Below are 19,443 nucleotides of genomic sequence, written 5' to 3' on the forward strand. Positions count from 1 at the left end.
CTTACAGTTCTGCCTCAGCCCCACAGAAAATACCCTTTTCTTCCTCCCCTGGGGAGAATTTCAAAGAGTTTTGTGATAAACAAGTGTGGGTGGGAGCCTGGGGCTCTCCTTTTCGCTCCCAAGATACAGCCCAAATCCACAGCCAGCTCCCATACACAATTAAAAACATATTATTAAAATATTTTTGCAGGCTGCATCTGTTTTCAACACCCACAAACTTGCTCCTGCCCTGATACTGCTGCCTACTGATGTGTTTCAGCTTCAGATAGAAATTATTTTAGGGAAGAGAGCCCGTAAGGTTAATGACAGCTTTGATTATTCAGTTCAGTATGGATGGAGTTAAAGAACTTTCTTTGTGTGATGGAGAGGTCTCTTTGCATGTACTTTCACATCCAGTTTTAATAAATAAACAAGCTCAGCCTGTGGCAGTAGACAAGTTCAGTGCTGCAAAGAAAATTGTCATGGGAGAGCTTTGGTGACTCTTCCAAGACCATGCAGCACCTTCAGCAAAAGTTATTGGGTTGCTCGTTCTTACCGATGCTGTTTGATGTCTCTGGGAGGACTGGATGGTTTCTATCCTAGGGTAACTCTGACATTAAACAGGCCTGGACTTTTAAATCTGTCCATGATCCAACTAAAACTTTGAAATGACAAATTTTGTTTCTGTAGCTCTGCTTCTTACACATGTTCCACTGAGTCTAAACATATCAGTCAATTTTTCCAGTTGCCCAGGCAGTGGTACAATTATTAGAAAGTTAATTCCAGAACCACTGTACTGAAATTATTTTTGAGAGTTATTGACCTATGCAAATGTACATTGTCAACTTGGATTCCTTATGGATACTGAATATGTACCATGTTTTTTCTAAACCATGTTGACTGAATTTCATAGTCAGCTTGGAACTGGAAAAAATCCAAGAGGTGGTGTTAAAGTGTACAGAACATCACAGTGTCATTTTCAAAGTTTTCTACTTCTTCTATTTACAAATGCAGTTTGAGAACATTGTAAATAAAAAAAGAACATAAAAGGCCAACAGTCCCTCTCACTAACAGTTTCTATTACCGCTGAAATGAAAATGTTACAGCAATCTGGACAGTTGTAATTAAAAATCTTCTTTGATGTTCTTTGTCATGAAAAGTAACAGTTTAAACAAGAGATTAAATGCAGCAGGGGGGAAACAGGATAAAAGCTGATGTCATTGTTCTAACAAAATATCCAAGTTTATGTATGCTTCCCACACAAATTCAGGAATAGGAAATGGATTTTCCCCAACATCCTAGATACTTGAGGATGGCCCTACTTCAGCTGGGAGGTAGGACTGGACCTCCCTACCAATCTTGTTATTCCTATTCTAATCCCCTTCTCACTACACTTCAAAATGGCTGTAAACTTCAGGATAAGGAAAGCTGCCCATGACTAAATCACCTTTCCCACAGTAAGGAGTTGTTTTGCTCCATGACTCTACAATTCAGTTTTGTTTGTTTACACCCAGATGCTATTGTAGAAGTGGGGTGAGAGCAGAAGCCACACTGTGCCATAGCAATTGCAGCGGGCAGTTGGCTGGGATCCTTTTTCCCAGCATAGGGAATGTCAGCCTACAGAACAGTCACACGCTGGAAGTACCTGTACCACAATTTAAACTGCTGCTAAAATTCCTAGACCAAGTTTCAGAATGAAGAGACATTTGCTGAGAAAAAGCCTCCTCTGCTCAGGATCAGGCTGTCAAAGAAATGGACGTGAGCAAACAGTGAGCAAGTGACTGTCACAGGTTATGTGATTAAATAGTTGTACCCATTTTGGTCATTAAGGGTGTTCTCCCTCAGTGTAAAAGAATCTCACCCATGTCAGCTCCCTTTTATGGTCTTTCCTTAAACTGAGGTCTTGGTATTCACAAGGAACTCCAACACAAATTCAAAACGACAACTACAGCTAAAGGTAGAGCAAAGCCAGGAAGTTAGTTTCATTATTGCCTAAACTTACAAAATAAATACCTGACAGAAATACATTTCTTATCTTTTCTTCCTCCTCACAGCAAGACAAAGGAGAGTTTGGTTAATTCTATTACTCTGGATCTGCACAAGGCTAAATAACTCCAGTAACATCAGTTGAGTTAATCTGGCATGAACCCAGCATAAGCAAAAGCAAAATTTAGTCCCTTGTTTGTTCTTTATAAGGCGCCTGACCCTTAGAAGCATCAGCCTGTTTGGAAACAATCCCATAGCCTTCACGATAGGAAGGAAAAAAAGTCAGACGTACATAAAAAATACAAGTATGCCAAGTAAAGCCAGTGTTGCTTTACATTTTACTGACTTAAAAAGATGCTGAAACAAAACAAAAAACCCAAACCTGTACATAGCCTAGAAAGAAAACACTCTTGGTGGTTGTATTCTACTACTGAAACTGTTGCTCCATTTCTTTTGGGCAAACTGCCTTTTTTTTCTTAAATGGAAACCACAGTTCTTGCCTAACTTCTTCCTAGAAGGATTAAGAGTTTTGATAGCTATTTTAAATTGCTGGATTTTACGACAGATAAGAAAACATCTCTCTCTGAAGCTTCTTGAGGCATGGCTGTTGCAAGAATAGCAATGCAGTCATCCCGTGTGTCGTGATATGTTCATAACATAGCTTGTCATCTAAAAGGAGCACAAAGATTGTTTGTTTTGAAGTAAAAAACCTCAAAGAGGGCCAGAGAGACAAGTGGACCTCCTTTTGTAAAAACTTCCCCCATGGTGCCACTCATTGCCTCAAAATGCTTTTCCAGTTCACTCTCTTGAGCAGATATCTTCATAAAACAAATAGGAAGAGACAGCAATGGCACCAGTGATGGATGGAGCATAAATGATCTATGAAACCTTCCTGTTTCTCCCTGGGAATTGAGCTCATTGACAGAGTTTGAATTTGCATTTACAGTCATATGCCATTTGTGGGGCTTGAGAAGATCTGAGTTCAGTCATGCAATGTAACACCAGATCATTTTTTCTTCCTCTTTTTTCAAAGGAAACAGGACTAATTTGGTAACTGTCAGGGTACTGGCTGCAACCACCCATCTAACTGCTTGTATGAGTCTATTTAGTCATTTGGACCCAAACTTCCCAAGTTTGACAGTGTACAGGAACAGTCTCGAGAATGCAGACATTATCTCAGATGTGGATCTCCTGCTAGAACTGAAACTACAGAGCTCAGTGACCTCAGTTAAAAGAACACTACAAGTTTCCTTCATCTTCTCAACTGCATTTCTTTGTAGAGATACATTTTATGGATATTTTACCTAAAAATAAAATCCTACATAAAGAGAAGAAGCCCATAATTAGCAGAATCCAGTTTTTTTAATTAATTTTTAAATTTATCTTTCAAAAAAAGCACAAGAAATACTTAGATTAGAAAACCAGCACACCTGAACATCCCAGAGATAGAGGAGAAAACACAGTTCTAATTTAATTTAGCTCCCCACTGTAAATTCTCCTCCTCAGACACTGACAAAGCGTTGTGTCTCCTGCTGCTCCACAGCTCAGAGATGCACAGAGCAGCCCTGCTAGAGCACAGCATTGTTGTCAGATACCTGCAGCACTGGAAAATGCACCAACCTCAGGAGTCAGACAGCACCAGTGAGCTTTCTGCAGAGATTTCCCCATACTGTGACAGTGACATCTCTATTTGTGGACATCAAGGAAAGAAGTCCTTATACAGTATTACTCAGTAAACACCAAAGTGCACTTTAGCACTAATGAACTGGTTCTGGTCTCACTAAAGTGTTCTGAGCTACAATCAAAAATAAAGCCAAGCAAATTTCCTTAAGGGCAGCTCATTAATGCTGTTAAATTTCACTGACTAAAAGTCTCCAGCACTCTGTAGGTTGTGATGGCTCTGCATTACACTGCATCTGCTATAATTTAATCAGAAAATTAAAAAGAAGCAGGAAGATAATGGTCCATTTCAGTAGCTGTTCAAGATGTCTTGATAAACACTGGCATTTTTTAACAAGTTCCTCAGCACAGCTCATGACTGCATTTATTGGGAGCTTCTCAGTTTTCAGCTGGCACTATCTTCTAGCCTTACAGTCACTCAAAAAATGCTCACACCCCTGCCTGATAAGGCATTCTTCCCTTATCCCATATCATCAATATTATTCAAGCCTCTGAAGCTGCCATATATTAGTGATTTAGCAAATGTGATAAAGTAAAGGCAATGAAGCCAACAATTCATTGTGTTTCTTCCTTTACAGTTATTTACGTGAAGCACTTATAGACTCTTACAAAAGTAAGCTCTACACAAACATGCTTTTAATTATTGGAATTGAAATATTTTTGAGACAGAAGTCTTAATCACTTTCTTTGTCACACTTTTCAAAGTCCCAGCATATCACAAGACAGCCTCCCTCAAGCAGGCAAAGTTGGGAGTGAGCAGATGAAACTACTGACATCAGATCATAACTGCACCAGAAGAGGACAACATACTTTATGAGATCAACTGTTCCCTTCCAATTTTCACCTCTCCATGGTGCACTTAAGGTCAGAGTGGATCACTTTTTCAGTCTGGAAAAGTCCTATGTGGACACATGCTATTATGAAGGCAGAGACAGGCAACAGAAACATGACTACATTAAAATATTAAATGAAATATCCAAAAGAAGCCGGATGTCCAAATTATTTGGATAGCCAAATAAAATATCCAAAGAAGCTGGAAAGAAGTGATCAAATACAAGACATTTGCAGAGGCCACACCTCACCCAGATCAGGCTAGGCCAGTTCAATGCTCACACAGCAGCCAAATAGCTGATTTTAAGGAAAGATGCACACTTGCTCCTAAAAAACAAAAAAAAAAACTGGTCTTGCCACAAATCTTTAGTTATGAATAAATAGGGAAGTTACTGAAAGTTTCAACAAGCATTTTTATAGCCCCACAAGGATTTCTATGAAAACCATTATTTGAGAATCGTAACAACACGTAAAACCTGTGCTTTAAGGAAGGACGATTGTTCTCAGAAATAACTTAGCTAAAATCGACTATTTTCTATGGTAGCAATTGGTGAAATCTTGCTAAAGTGTTCCAGTGTTCCAAAGTCTAACCAAAATGGACTAAGAACTAGCGACAATACATTTAAAACATAAAGATATCACAGTCAACCCACTACACCTCACAGCATTAAAGACCATGTACTGTCACACAACTTTGCTCTAGTAAGACTATCAATCATTGCATCTCTCAGCCTTCTCTCTGCCAGGCTACATTTCTGTGGGGAATTTTTGTTCCCTATCCCCCCAGTCAACCAAATGAAATATTTACTGTTGGAGCCATCAGAATTTTTGAATTCGTATATTCGTGTAATTTCCAGAAACTGGAACACTCACATAGTACTGCAGCAGAAACCACATCAGAATTAGGTGTGACTGTAACCAAGCTGGAAGGAGGATTCAAATCCACTCACAAGTCTCTCCAAGCTGATGCTGGCTCCTTACAAAAAAGATGATTAAAACGAGGTTTTTAGAAAGTTGCTACGTAAGCAAGCAAGAAAGAATGGCATAGAGCAGAATTTAATGTGCTTCTAAACACCACCAATAGCTTTCTCCACACAATCCCCACACCCCCTGCCAGAAGGAGACAGAGACAAAAAACAACAAAAGCTTCACAAAAGATTCTGATCTAAATCATTCCTGTATGCACAGCTTATAAGTTAATAGGTCTATTTTTATACCTTTGAGAAGAGGAAAAACAGATGGAGAATTTAAACATTTTTTACAAAATGTTAAGCAGTAAATGACTTTATTTTTCTCAGTTGTGTTTACATTATCTATCTTTTTTTGTTGCTCTCCACTTCTCAGAGATTTTAAATATGGGGTTCCGTTAGTAGCTTCTAATTGCAATTGTTTTGGATAACATTTCACACACTGACACTTTACAACATAGGAGTTATGTGAAGCCTTGGAAGTCAGAAAGCACGAGAAATGGGCACAATGCCATTGTTTTGTATGATCAAATCCATTACAGTACAGGAAGATTAGAATATGTAACTGAAAAGATAATGTTGCATCTCTAATATAGAGCTAAAAAAAAAACTAGAAGTAACCCCACACTCAATGCCCACTTTCCAAATATTGCTATTTGCTCATCTGTTCTTGAAATCCAAGTCTTATTCACAAACTGGAGGAGAGATTTTGTTTTTCTCCATAGAACGTAAGCCCATGTAAGAAAGTTTGAATGCTTTAAACTTTTGTGCTGTGGTAATCCTAAAAATAAATAGTACATTTTGTAACAGCTTGTAGTCTTATGACAGGAGATGGAACTCACCAGGAGATTCAAAGCAGAGTCATTTGAAATACTTTTCTTTTGTTCCAAAACACTTTTTCTTTTCAAGCAATTCTTTGTGTTGTGATGCTTCAGACTTCAAAATGAGTGTCATCCCTGCCAGTACCTTGGGCTGGAATCTTCTGCCATTTACAGGGGGATCAAACTGGTGCTGGTTACTTTACCTCACCTTCACACACACTGATTTTCCCAAGGCGTTGAATTGAAGTCAGGCCTTCTCTTTTCCCCTTGAGTGACAGCGAAAAACACCTCCTCATTCCAAGTAACCTTAGGGCAAGAGAGAGAAATTTGTCCTTCCTACACAATGTGTGCTGTTAATGATTATCTGGAGATGTACAGTTGTTATTACACCATATATTGAAAGATGATGACAACTAATACCATCTGAGAAAGCAGTTGCTTTTAAGGCTGGTATTGCATCTAGTTTTTTGAGTCAGACTTGGTTTTTTTTAAAGTCTTACCATTACAAAACAGACCTTAACACTTTCTCCCATGGATCTGTGATCCTCTCCTTTCCAGCTCTGCAGTAACTATTGAGAGACCTTAAGTGATGCTTTGGCCTCTGCACTGGATCAGAAAGCAGAGACATGATTTTTCAGCCCATGGATGACTCCTCTGACTCAATTTCACTTCCATTTATTATTGCCTACTTCCCCATACTTATCTGCAGCTGAAATTGGAGAAGGAGCTTTCTACAATTTTTGAACCACTGTACAACTACACATTACTAATGGTTTATTCTCAGGCAGTTTATTTCACCAGTAACTTCACCAATACATACTAAATGCACCTTACACCTACACAGGACTTCTTTGACCCTTGGACATTCCCTTTATGTCCATCTGCCTTTTATGAAACAACGAGCAGAGAGTGAAGCTGACACAAACAACCAATTGCCTCGACACACCAGCAGCCTGGGTTGGCCTGTAATTTGTATTCTTGCACTGTTACTGCAGGATGATTGCATAGCTATTTGCCATGCCATAAAAAGGTACAAGAGACCAAGCCCTGCCCTTCTTGGTCAGTGAGGACCCTGTAATTTGTGGTGGAAACAATCCTGGGATAGCAGGAGGGGTGTGATGGGCCATGTTTAGGTGTTCCGCGTGTGCCAATAAAGCAGAGCGGATGGAAACGTCACCGTGCAGCAGGGAGGAGAAGGGCTGCTGGCACAGCTCAGCCCTGGCAAACCTTCCGGCTCATTAATCCTGTGCTCTCAGCTCTGCTCTAAAGCCTTGTTTTCTCCACAATTATTCTGCATTTAAACTCGGCCTTGCCATGACCTGCTATGCACCACAGCACCAGGGGCTGCTCAATGTCACAGAGCTGAACTGCTCTAAGGGAAGGGAATTTCTAAGGCATTTAATTCAGCCAAACCATTAGCAGAGTTCCTAGAAATACTTACAGAGAGCTGAAAGCTACATACAAAAACTTTTCCTGAAGAACAGGTTTCATAACTAATTCAAGATGCTTTCTAAAGTAATAGAAAAAATCATTGAAGCAAAGAAGACAAGTAATGAAGCAGTAGAAATAAGTACTGAGGAGCAATTTAAACATACCTGGAGATGATTCCTGTTTCAAATAAATTAATGACCTTCCAATCACACATACTTTTATTCATCTGTGATTATAACTCTTTATTTTCCTTTTTCTTTGCTATACTATTTCTTCAGATCTTGAAAAATTAATTTAAGCTGTTGGCAGCTGAAAGTAAATATAAATTGCATAACAATTCCACATCAAGCCATCAAATGTATGGGACAAATAGATATAAGCTAATGCAGTTAAACCAAACATAAAAGCTTTCCAGCTTTTCCATCTTTTATTTTTAGTATTTTCATCTTTCTTTATTGTTTGCTTCCCTAAATGAATAAAAATAGCATAGTAAGGTGTGTGACTCTACAAAGAAAATACAATAACACAAAATACACAGCTATCCTTACTGAGGAAACGAATGGAACAGAAAGGCAATTTATGAAGGAATTTAAAAGGCACTAAAAAAATGTCTGCTGAAAAAAAACAGACTATGAAGAGGCAGAAAAGAGTTCCATAAACTTCACTCTGTGTCTTTGCAGAGATCACTGAAGTAGACTTTAGTCAGACAATTAAGTTACAAGCTTTTTATCTTATTAAATACACCTATAACATAACCAAAAAAGGTTCAGAGCACAGGAGAAGTATTTAGTTTCTAACAGGTTCATGCTTCCTATCCATGTTATAATCAAGACATTGTCAGCACTAACACAGGGCAGAATCCAGAAATCAGAACTGGATTTTCCCTTCCTGTAACCTTGAGGAAAAATGGCTGATAGTCTCTGAGAGTCACAAGCCATGTAGTTTTGCTACATTATTTCTTATCACAATCATTAAGTACATAATGTCTGTTGAGGAAAAAAAAAATGCTGTGGAAGGAAAAGGGTGTCAAGTACCATAAAGTACAAGCATGCAGTTTGTTTCAGGACAGGAAAGGGAGGGAAAGAGAGAAAGAAAGTAGATGAGAATGGTAAAGCTTATTCCATTGAAAATGTAAACACTGCACAAAATGAAGGGTGGTTAAGTCTGGTCCGTGTACAGGGAATAGTGATCCTTTAAAAGGTTAGACCATGGTTTGTAAAGTACCAGTATCAGTTTGCATGTGTTTATGGCCTAAACCAGAAGCTAAACACTCCTGAAGTACTGGAGACCTAAGACAATACGCCAACAGTGGCTGCTAAAGTTCCAAATGATAGAGAACAGCACTCCTGCTAGGCAGGTGTTCAACAGTACTGAAATTTGTTGCCTCTTTTTTCCAAAGAAGCACTTTGAAGAAACCACTCACAATGTTCTCTCTTTGCTCCTTTTCAAAGTAAACTTTGTTTCCCCAGGCAGTTGCTCTTTCAGGCTTTGTAGTCCTTAATTGCATTTTAGGCAGATATTCACTCTGTGATGCTCTCTGTGGTGAAACAGAACACACATCGTGACATGTTCTCGCTATATATAAAGAAATGCTGTACTAATGTAACCCACAGATTAGTGCCTCCACAAACAGCAAGAGGCTGCTCTCTAATGCCAAGGGGAAAGATAGGAAGAGAACAGCTCTATGACTGTACAACAGAGATCTTGCAGAAAGACATTAAGCCACTTCACAGCACTCTTGAAATAGAAAATTCAGTCACAAAGAAGACAAGACATGGCTTTTAGATACTCTGAAAACAAAAGGTATTTTTGCTTGTGCACCTAGAGCTATTTGCTATTCTACCTCCCTATCAGCTTCTCATCAAAGACTGCCTACACAAATGCTTTGATAACAATAGGATCACAGCAAGAAGAGCACTCATCATTCCAGCTCAACAGGAAACTAACGTATGATATTAAGCAGAAACTGCAGCCCAAGTTCTGCACTCTCTTTCTGGCTCAATGCTGCAACAGCTTCAGCCCAGGTACTTTTAATTCACACCTTTGGAGGAGTACAAGTCAATCCATGTTTTCAAACTGGAACTTTTGCTAATAACTTGTATTTTATGGATCTGCATTGTCAGGCCAGCATGGGCAAGTCAACAGGGAGGCATAGCCAGTAGAAAATATCTATGTATGAAAAACACCATGGTGAAATAAATTGTGGCACACAAGAATTTAGTTAATCTGAAACCCCAAAACAACTTCATTTCCTATAGAAGGATCTTGAAAAGACTACTCTGCAGAGAATAAGGAGTTAAGCCTTCATTAGTATTTCCAAAGTGGCCTTGGCAAGGGCCCTCCAGAACAGGGGTTAATCTGGCCTCTGTTAATTAGGTCTCACTATGTCATAATAAACCATCTTCCAGAACAGAAACTGTCCCTGCCTCACAATATAATAGAGCTACAACATATCCAGTAATACAAGAAATGAAATTTTATTCACTACAAGCACTTGAGCTTTTCTCAGAATCCACTCTGACGGGTGATTTAATTCCCTTAAATATTTATCTAATATTCAAGGAGCAACGTTTTGATTCCTCAGCAGCTCTGGAGATAGTTTTCCAGCGACTGAATGAAAATACAGTGAGACTCTTCTGTGAAAAATGGAAACTGAAACAATACCATGAACCCCCAGTAAAGTTTTATGACACATTAGCAGCAAAGTCAGTTTGAGCTGGGTCATCTGTTGTGTCCATGTACAGGAGTAAAGTAATACCAGAACAACTCCAGCTGTGCTGCAGAGCAGATCAGTAAAAAGATCAAGTGTTTGTTTTGCCTTTTTATTTTGTTTGGGTTTTTTTTTAAAGAAGCACACACAGTTTTTGTGGTGTTTTCAACAGTCTGGAATAGATCAACACTACACAAACAACAACACATGAATGGCTGCTGAACTGAGGGGAGGACAAGCTAGTGAACTGTCAGGGCAGGTCTGCCAACCAAGCCAGTAGCTCAGGAAATAACTCTATTCTTCTCAGCAAAAACTGGCATTACTACATGAAAGGCATAACCTAGATGATAATACTGTTCAAAATTATGGACATTAAATGTTGTCTCACCCAACATTTCCACAGCTGTAACAGGGAGCATAAGTCTTTCCTTCTAGTTCACAGAGAAGACTCTGGGAACTGGAATGGATTCTGGAGGCATGACATCCTAGGTCTTACAAAAGAAAGAAAGGGGGTTTTTATTGTCAGTTTTTAACAGGTAAAACCCCTTTCCAGCTGAGATTTTCTCATCTCTACTGCACACCATTCACAACATGTAGAAATCTGATTTAAGGGGGTAAGAAGAAAAACTACAGCACAAAAAAATACCTCATTTTATAACAAATCTCATGATCTCTGCTGCCCAAGTTTGCAGCCTCACCTGCTCAGAAGGTACAGAACTCACTATATCACATTTGATTTTGTGAAAGTCAATATTCTCAGCAGAGAGTGGGATAAAAAGCACCAACTCATCCCCACACTCTCACTAGATGTCTGAAAATGACAGGCTCCATCTTACTCACTAACACCAGCCCCTGTGAATTTGGTATTATGGAAAGTTACCAACACTCCAGTGATTTCTTAATTCCTAGCTTTAAAATGCCCAAACTAACCATTTCACTAATTGTGTGGTCTGAGGGCCAAAAGACATAATGCTTTCCCCTCGGTTTTGTTTCTATCTCCATGTCTCCAGCTAATAGTGTTGTTGAATGTGGTTAGTGACAATGGCACTTTATCTCAGAAAACTGTAATTTAAAAGCACAGTTGGGTTTTTCATGCTCTTCCCTCCTCTAGGGATGGATTTCTGTGGAGAGCAGAACTGAAAACTGCTTTCATTTTGTTACTCAGAAAGGTTAGGGCCAAGGGAAAGCTTATGACACTCGAGTAAAGACATTAATTTCTCTGCAAGTTTGGCTTTGGTTCTATGTTTGTGTGTGTGCCCCTCAGGTGGGGCTAATCTCTATCCCTTCTTTACTCTACATACCTGTATTGGTAATTTTCAGTCTTGCCCTGCTCATATTTTGACAGCGAGCAGCTGCATTTTCACAAAAATATCTCTCCAAAGAGATACAGGGAAGACAAGACAGTACCATGAAGCCAAAAGATAATGATAGCACAGAAATCTCTCTTCTTGGAATCGTGAGGTACAGGCCTTCAGCAGAAAGACAGGGGAAGGCTTCCTTTCACCTACTGAGAACAAGAGGAGTTTCAAATGCTTTAAGCTACTTTAGAACAAAAGAAAAGCTAAGAGCAAGAGAAATTCTCTCATCCAGACTTAAGCTGTCAGAATGGAAATGAAGAGAAGAAATCAAAGAAAAAATAATCTGTGATAACATCATATGACTCACAAGCTTTAACAAACTCCCTTCAGAAATACTGTTAGGCAGAGTAAAAGCTCCCTTGTCTTCCTCTTTTCCATTTACACATCCCAAGATTTGCTGTGAAAGGAAACACCAATATTTTCTTCCAAATCTTTAGGGAGAAACAGCTTCGTGTTTTTGCAGCTGCACTTGCCAGAACGCTGTTCCCACCAGTCCCTTGGCTCTTTCCTCAAATGTCCCATAGTTCAGATTCCTTTAAGGGTAACTGTCAAATCCTCATATTAGTCCCCATGACACAGAGAGATAATCCCTGTCTTAAAAGACTTCAAATGATTATCCCATTTTGCAGTTGATACAGCTCCTGCTACATAACACTGCCAAAAAGAACCCAACACAGCACAGTGACCAAGTCAAAAACAATTTTTTTCTGATTTTTTTCCTATTTCAAGACCCAGAAATTGTTAAAGACACACACAATCTGTTCGAAGCAGCAGTTGGGCACATGTGCCTTAAATTTAGAAGTTGGACACCTGGATCTGTGCTGGGGGTTTTTAGAACCTCGTTCACAAAGCAGAGAGCATCAGAACAAGACTCAGCACCTGAGAACATTTCCCTTTGTTCTCCTTGGCAATATTAGCATGCTTGTCCTGTCAGGGCTCACAGAACAGCCTGGCAGTGCTCACCCCAGAAGATTGTATCTCATTAGAGAGAGCAGAAAGACAAAACAGCCCTGTGGGCCAGGTATGTTCTCCATGTCTTCTGCTTGACTCTGCCCACATAAGCAATCAAGTCTAGTAAAAGGTTACGAATACGAACACAATGGGCAGAATTTAAAGGTGGGAGTAGGAATATTACAAGATGACGGCAAGTAAGACACACATCTACTTCAGTTCTTTCCCCTTGCAGCTACTCCCAAATTAAACAACTATGAAAAATAATACCTGCAATACCTATGAAATTCTACCCCTGCTCATGAAGTTAATAAGGGTTAATCTCTAATACCTGCCTAACACACTTACACCTGTACTTTGACATCTAAAAAAGACTTGTTTATTGTGCTGACCTACACTGTATATAGGTTTGAGAAAAGTAATTACTATTTTTCAGCAATTAGGACTACACACAATAATACAATGCAAAGAACAATAATGTTCTTCATCACAGATCCGTTCTGTTGCAAATAAAAACCAGTTGGAAACAGTCTACAGGTTGTGCAGAAGCCTTTAAGAAACTCTCACTGGCTAACACCTACATCAGAAGTAACAACTTAAAAGTCAAAATAGCCTTGGTTGCCTCTGCAGCATTGACCTGCACATGGATGTGGTTCAGTGCACAGGATGTACTGGCAACCTCAAAGCAGGTGTATTCCAGACAGGAATACTGTTCCTAAGGCAGAGAACTTCCCTCAGTTCCCTTTCACAGGTACTGCAATCAAAATAGTGCACTCAGTACTTATAGCCCCACAAAGCACTCCACAGGGTTTAGTCATCAGTGCGTGAGGATGGACACACCCCTCAAGGCTAAAAATGAAAAACTGCTCAGGACTCCTGACCTGGATCTGGTGAGTGATATACCTATTCTCCATCAGCAGAGACATTTTTTATCTCCAGGTTTCCCTGCAGTTATTTACCCAGTGACATCTGAGCCCTCCTTAAAACATGCCTTGAGCAGAGCTAATGATTTTATGATTAATCTGCATAATCCTTGACTCAAAACAACTCATCAACTGTTGACAAGGGCAGTTGACAAAACTGCTTTCCCAGCCCCTCCAACACACAGCAAGTCACGCAAAGTAAATTCTTAGGAGGCAGTAGAGCAAGGTCATTTAAGCCTTTTGTATCACTTAATTCCAAGTATATGTATATTCATCCAGCCAAAACAGCAGAAAATACCTTTGCTTCCTTCAAAAAGAAAGTGAAACAAGCAAGTGATCTTTGCTTTAAATAAATGGCAGCAGGTGATATACCTTGCAAAATATACCAAAATTAAACTTCAAATGGTAATGAATCCTGAATTTTATATGGAATCATTTACCACACCAGATCTTAGCAGAAGCAAAAGGCTTTGAAAAAACAAAAAATCACCACAAACTAAAAATCCCACTTGGTGGAGTCCCTCAACCCATTTTTAAGCTTTTCCATAAAGCTCACGTGGGACTTGTCAGCTTGTTGCCAGCACAGACTGCATTAATCTGAGCTTTTCACTGTTCTTTGAAAGGGTACACCAAGATAAGATTTCCAAGAAATCACAGCTGGTGTGTTCACAAATGAACAGCCAAAGCATGTATGAAGAGAAAGATTCCTTTTAATCCCCTCCATGATACCTATTTCCTTCTCTGTTAGCGAAAAACACAGAACACAGAGCTCAGCTTTTGTAAAAATTTACACACTATGCCTAAAACTGATGGTATCAAAAGCTCCACCACTTAGCTGCAATTAACTATGATTTCAACCACCCAAAATCATCCTTAGGATAAGTGCTCCACATCCTGTTTTGATTGCCTCACCTGCTTCTGTTTCTGTGCCCATGGATGAAGAACATTAAAGAGCAGCATGGGGAGAAGGAAGAAAGAAAAACCTAAAACAAATTACAAATAAGAAAACAGATTCATCACCTATTTCCCTAGAAAATTCACATTTTTCTTTTGCTTCTCATGCTGTATAAAAAGACTAAAGTAGAATCAAAGAAAGCAGCATGTAATTTGCAGCAGCTGTATTAGCAAAAAAAAAAAAAAAAAAACCACCTTATTTCTAAGCACTTCTCTTTACCAAACTACTACTTCCACACAGTGGTACTGCAGAACAGTTTTAAACCAGGAAAATAGAATGGAAAAGTAGCCAATACAGCTAAGAATTGCCCCAAAACCACTCAATTATTTTCCTAGGCACTGCTTTCTTCAAGAGTATCTTTGCAGAAGTCCCCAAGATAAAGAGGTCTGTGTTTAACTTCTCTTGTACAAGATTTTGGATAGGGTGAGACAACACTAGAAAGGCACATAATTGGCATCCTAAATACATTTTCTGGCAACTCACCCCGAATGGAAAGAGAAACAGAGTAAGAATATAAATGGGCAAAGCCCATTCCCTTCTGGGGATTAGTTCTAATTTTATTTCTAAATGGCCCAACTGCTTAACTATGTGAATTTGTATTTTTACTGCTGACAGATGAAGCTGACATCACTTACAAAGAAGGCTTGAGAATCCACTTTTAGATATTTATTTTCATAAACTATTTAGCCAGAAGGTCATCACACTGAATTTGCAACTGTGGAGAAAAATCCAGACAACATTTCATTTTGAATCCCTTTCTAGCCTGCACATACCTAAATACCTTTTATAAAAATTCTTTCATTTTTTACCAAATGTATTCTTGCTATTTAACCCTGATACACACATCTAAATTTCAGTTGCCATCCAAGAAAAACGAATTTTTATTCAGCAGTGAACTCTCTTTGAACTCAAAATGCCCAGAAAGGTTTTCTGGCCATTGCTCCACACGGAGTAGTGTCAAAAGGGCACAGACTTAAAGAATCTTTCCCCACAAGGTGTGTCCCTTCCCGGGCTGTCATCTGACAGACACATGAAAAACACCCAGTGACCACAGAAGAGAATAGCTTAAGGGACAAAGGTGACAGCTGTACAAACATATGTTCAATGCCAGGTTTATGCAGGGCAGTGAAATGCTTGGTTCTTAACCTTCTGAGGCCATCATATATGAAGTCCCCCCAACTGTTTCCAAGAAAAATTGAAGGCATAAAGCTCCAAAATGTGACTTCACCAGAAAGTCAAACATCTTATAAAATGAACAAGCCAGGTTTTGCCTGTAGCAAATTTTACAGAAACCCCTTGACACTGCCTGAAAGGCTGGTTTGGTTTTGCTTTCTGAGTTTCTACCTCTTGGCTCTTGCTTGAGAATGCTTGGGCAGATCTCAGTTTTAGCCTTCAAATTACAAAGTGTCCGTGGTGTGTTTGACACAGCTCCAGGACAACGATGTCACACAGACTGCCCTGAGCTGCACAACGTCCTGGCACTGTCCTCTGCCAGGACACAGCCTGCCACTTCTCTCCTACAGGGATTCAGAGCACAGAAAACAGGAAAGATGTAACCTCCAAGGGTGAAGCTTTGTCTGGTGTACAAGGGAAAAGAAATTTATTACAATAACCAGAAGAAATTAATCCAGTGCAGAAATGGGAACTCCCTTCAATGCCTGGCTCCTCCGACAATAAAGAAATAGCTGAGGAGAAACAGGTGAAGCCAAAAAAGACCCTAATTTCCTTGTTCATCAGTGATACCTGTTAACATTTGGCCAACAGCAAGATTAATTTGGAAGCCAGTTGCTTAAAAGGATCTGCAAATAAGAGGAGGGATTTTTCACCCATCTGAACAGAAACCAACATCATCCTCCTTTACTTACTTTACCTTAAAGAGCTTCAGGTTGTCTGTGAACTCAACTACAGGAGTCAACACAACTGAAGCAAAATCTCCTGCTGCCTTTCACTGAAACTAGACCAGGACAATTCACAGGTATTCAGTCAATTTTACTGCAGCTGATGCAAATAACAAGGATATACAGCAGAAGACAGGATCAGCACTCTATGGCTCTACTACTAAGTTTTCCTGATGTTTTAAGCAGTGCAATTCATTTATTCAGGAAAACCATGTAGATTTGAACAGAAAACAAGGTACACAGCTGAGGTGGTCAGGCATCCCTTAATGAAATACCAAGTAAGAATTTTAACCTGATGTGAGAAAAACCTTTTCTGTCTGAATGGTGGCACTGGTGCCACTTTCCAGGCCACTAGTGAGGGTCACTGCAGCACACTTGGGGTATCAACTACAGCCCAAACCAGCCAGCAGCAGTGCCAAGAAAACAAATACTTTCTTGTATGGTGAAAGGGAAGCACTGGCATAAGTAAGTCTCACAAGAGACCCAAGAAGTTTGAATTACAAAGACGTAGGGGTTCTGCCAGCTTTTGTTCAGGCACAAGGACATGCCTGCATGGCCAGAGCATTCTGGAGAAAGTGAGCAGCTGAGCAGGCAGTGGGAAGAGAAACACTGCAGGTATGAAGCTGTTCCACATGCAGCACAGCTGCTGCCCAGTGTGAGCATTCACTTGCACAATTTGTTACTCACCTCAGAGCAGGTCTCTAAATATTCCTCTTTTAGGAATGTGCTCCTTTAAATGTGGCATAACTGTTTCTCAGGTGAGAGGAGGCTTTAAAAGTTGCAAGGCTTAACATTTGGCAAACCGTCCAGATTTCTCAGCTGAAGGCACAAGCAAAATTTAAATACCAACTTACCTGATACTAACAGGTGTTTTCCTGTAGTTGTCACATTGCTTGTATTGCTCCTGAGTCATAGTATGAAAATCCCTTACCAGAAGAATCAGGTCAATAGGAGTATCCACATGAAACCAGGAACATTAACAAAAAAGTTACACCTGAGTCAGCATCAATCAGACTGAATCACTGTCAGACAAACAAGGAAGTTAGGAAACCCTCTCTGACAGGTATTTTGTTTGGGAATTTCCTCTTACATATAACTTGAGATATTTTTAAAACAGCTTTTGTTGTAAAAGCTGACTAAAGGAACAATGATGGGAAATCAAATATTCCTCAAAGTTAAGTATTACATTAATAGCATTAAGTGACAGTGTCCTCTAAATCCAGTCTCTTGACTGTTGACATATTTAGTGATAAATTACTTTCACAATTATTTATTTGATACATAACTGCATTTATGAACATACATGGCTAAGACAGTTTGCCCAGTATGCACATTATAATATTATTTGTGTGTTCACATTAAAGCACTCTCAAGTTTTTGCAAATAAAAAAAAAATTACTCTGCTGATAAAGAAAACATAAATGCAGACAATATAAATTAAACTGCTCAAGGTATATTGACTTGCACCTTAAAAGGTTTTCAATGCACTTGGAGGAAGACATGGGGTCTATTTCACTCCTGGTGTAGAGGACAGTTCGTGGCCCTTGTTGCAGAAAACATAGTAGTGTAGGAGAGTATTGAAGCTGGAGACAGAAGGATTCACCCCAGTGAAACCACGAGAAAGGAAAATCAGGACAGTAACACTGCTCAGTTAGCTGTAAGGAATGCTAGCATATAAACCTGCATTATATTTTACACTGTTTACTATGAAAGCATCAGAGGACTCTAATCCAAATTACCGTGACTATGTCTTCGCTTTAGTTGATGCTCACGCTTATCCTCTACATATTAGACTGAAATACATGGTTTTATCTTCACTCAGTGGTTCATCCCTTTGGCTCAGCACTCAACCTCTTTACAGCCAAGGTGGTTTTTAAAAGCAGTTGCTCTGCATTGTTGAAATCAAAGGATGGAACTGTCATAACATCAGTAAAACTCCTCCACACCTTCAGCTCCTTAAATCTACAGCTTTATCTCTGGTAACCCACTGCACTGTAGAGCTCTAGTTCTACACATTAGGAAACCTCCATTTGGTCATGACATTTTGCTACTAAGTTTTTATGGCAATAATTAAAATTAATTTTCAATGCCACTGTGTTAGTTTCAGTAAAATTAAATATTTCTAATCAAATACTTTAATCCCTCTGGAAAAAGTGTGTCCATGCACTGGAAGAGAAGGAAATACAAAGTTTTCCATGACAATTTAGCCAGATGGAACACAGAAAATACAGTTATGAATTTTAATGTGACTGAAGTTCACGGGGCATTCATGCCAACCCTAAACACAAGAGGGAAAGAATAATCAATTTCTCTACAGACTTCTGCTTCAACAGGATATAGAAACCAGATGAAAACATTGCTTTTTATAATCACTGGGCTAATCAAACATTTCTGGCAGACTCTGTAGCAAGTAAAGGACTATAAAAGAATATTTTTGTCTTCTTTGAAAAGTGTATGAGTGAGAAGAAATGAGATTTTTAGTGACTCATTAGGTATTTGTATAACATTAAGTAAATTTTGTCTAGGCAACACTTAGGAAAAAGAAAGCTTTTGTTATTCCAAACCTTTATCTTTTAAATGGAAGTATGAGAAATACCCATCGTTCACACTCAATTTATTCTTGAAGAATCCCAGAGCTGCACTTTCAGTACTAAGGGGCCTAAAGTAAGCAAATGGACAGATTACAGGTAATGAAAAGGAAAAAAAGGAATCTCTTACTTCCTCATAAAAGCCTTTCCGTGTAAAAGACCCAATGATTTGCATCAGTGATGTCCAGGCCTGTGATGTTACTGCAGAATATTCTGAGTTTTAAATTTTTTTCCCTTGAAAGAAATTACTTCCTTGCCTGGAAGAAGCAATTTAAATATTCAGCCAGCAAAATCCATTAAAGAAGAACCATAAAGGTACTCTCAGACCATTCTGGCTTGAACTGGATTTTCTCTGCCCTAGTCT

At 39.2% G+C, this 19,443-nt stretch overlaps 1 protein-coding gene across 4 annotated transcripts in view; it reads right to left on the reverse strand.

Moving 5' to 3' along the window:
• RFT1 (RFT1 glycolipid translocator homolog) overlaps positions 1–19,443 on the reverse strand; it is a 73,327-nt gene that overhangs the window by 38,145 nt on the left and 15,739 nt on the right. Inside the window, exons 5-6 of one of the 4 annotated variants that reach the window (XM_085072887.1) lie at positions 10,795–10,897; positions 7,861–8,005 (exon numbers count right to left, since the gene is read on the reverse strand). The exons of the other annotated variants lie outside the window; for them this stretch is intronic. The gene's annotated coding sequence lies outside the window, so the exon portion shown is untranslated. The remainder of the gene's footprint in view (positions 1–7,860; positions 8,006–10,794; positions 10,898–19,443) is intronic. 4 annotated transcript variants of the gene reach the window in all.

This window comes from Lichenostomus cassidix, chromosome 12 (genome assembly GCF_008360975.1).
Source record: "Lichenostomus cassidix isolate B80296 chromosome 12, HeHo_3.0, whole genome shotgun sequence".
Classification (NCBI taxonomy): Eukaryota; Metazoa; Chordata; class Aves; order Passeriformes; family Meliphagidae; genus Lichenostomus; species Lichenostomus cassidix.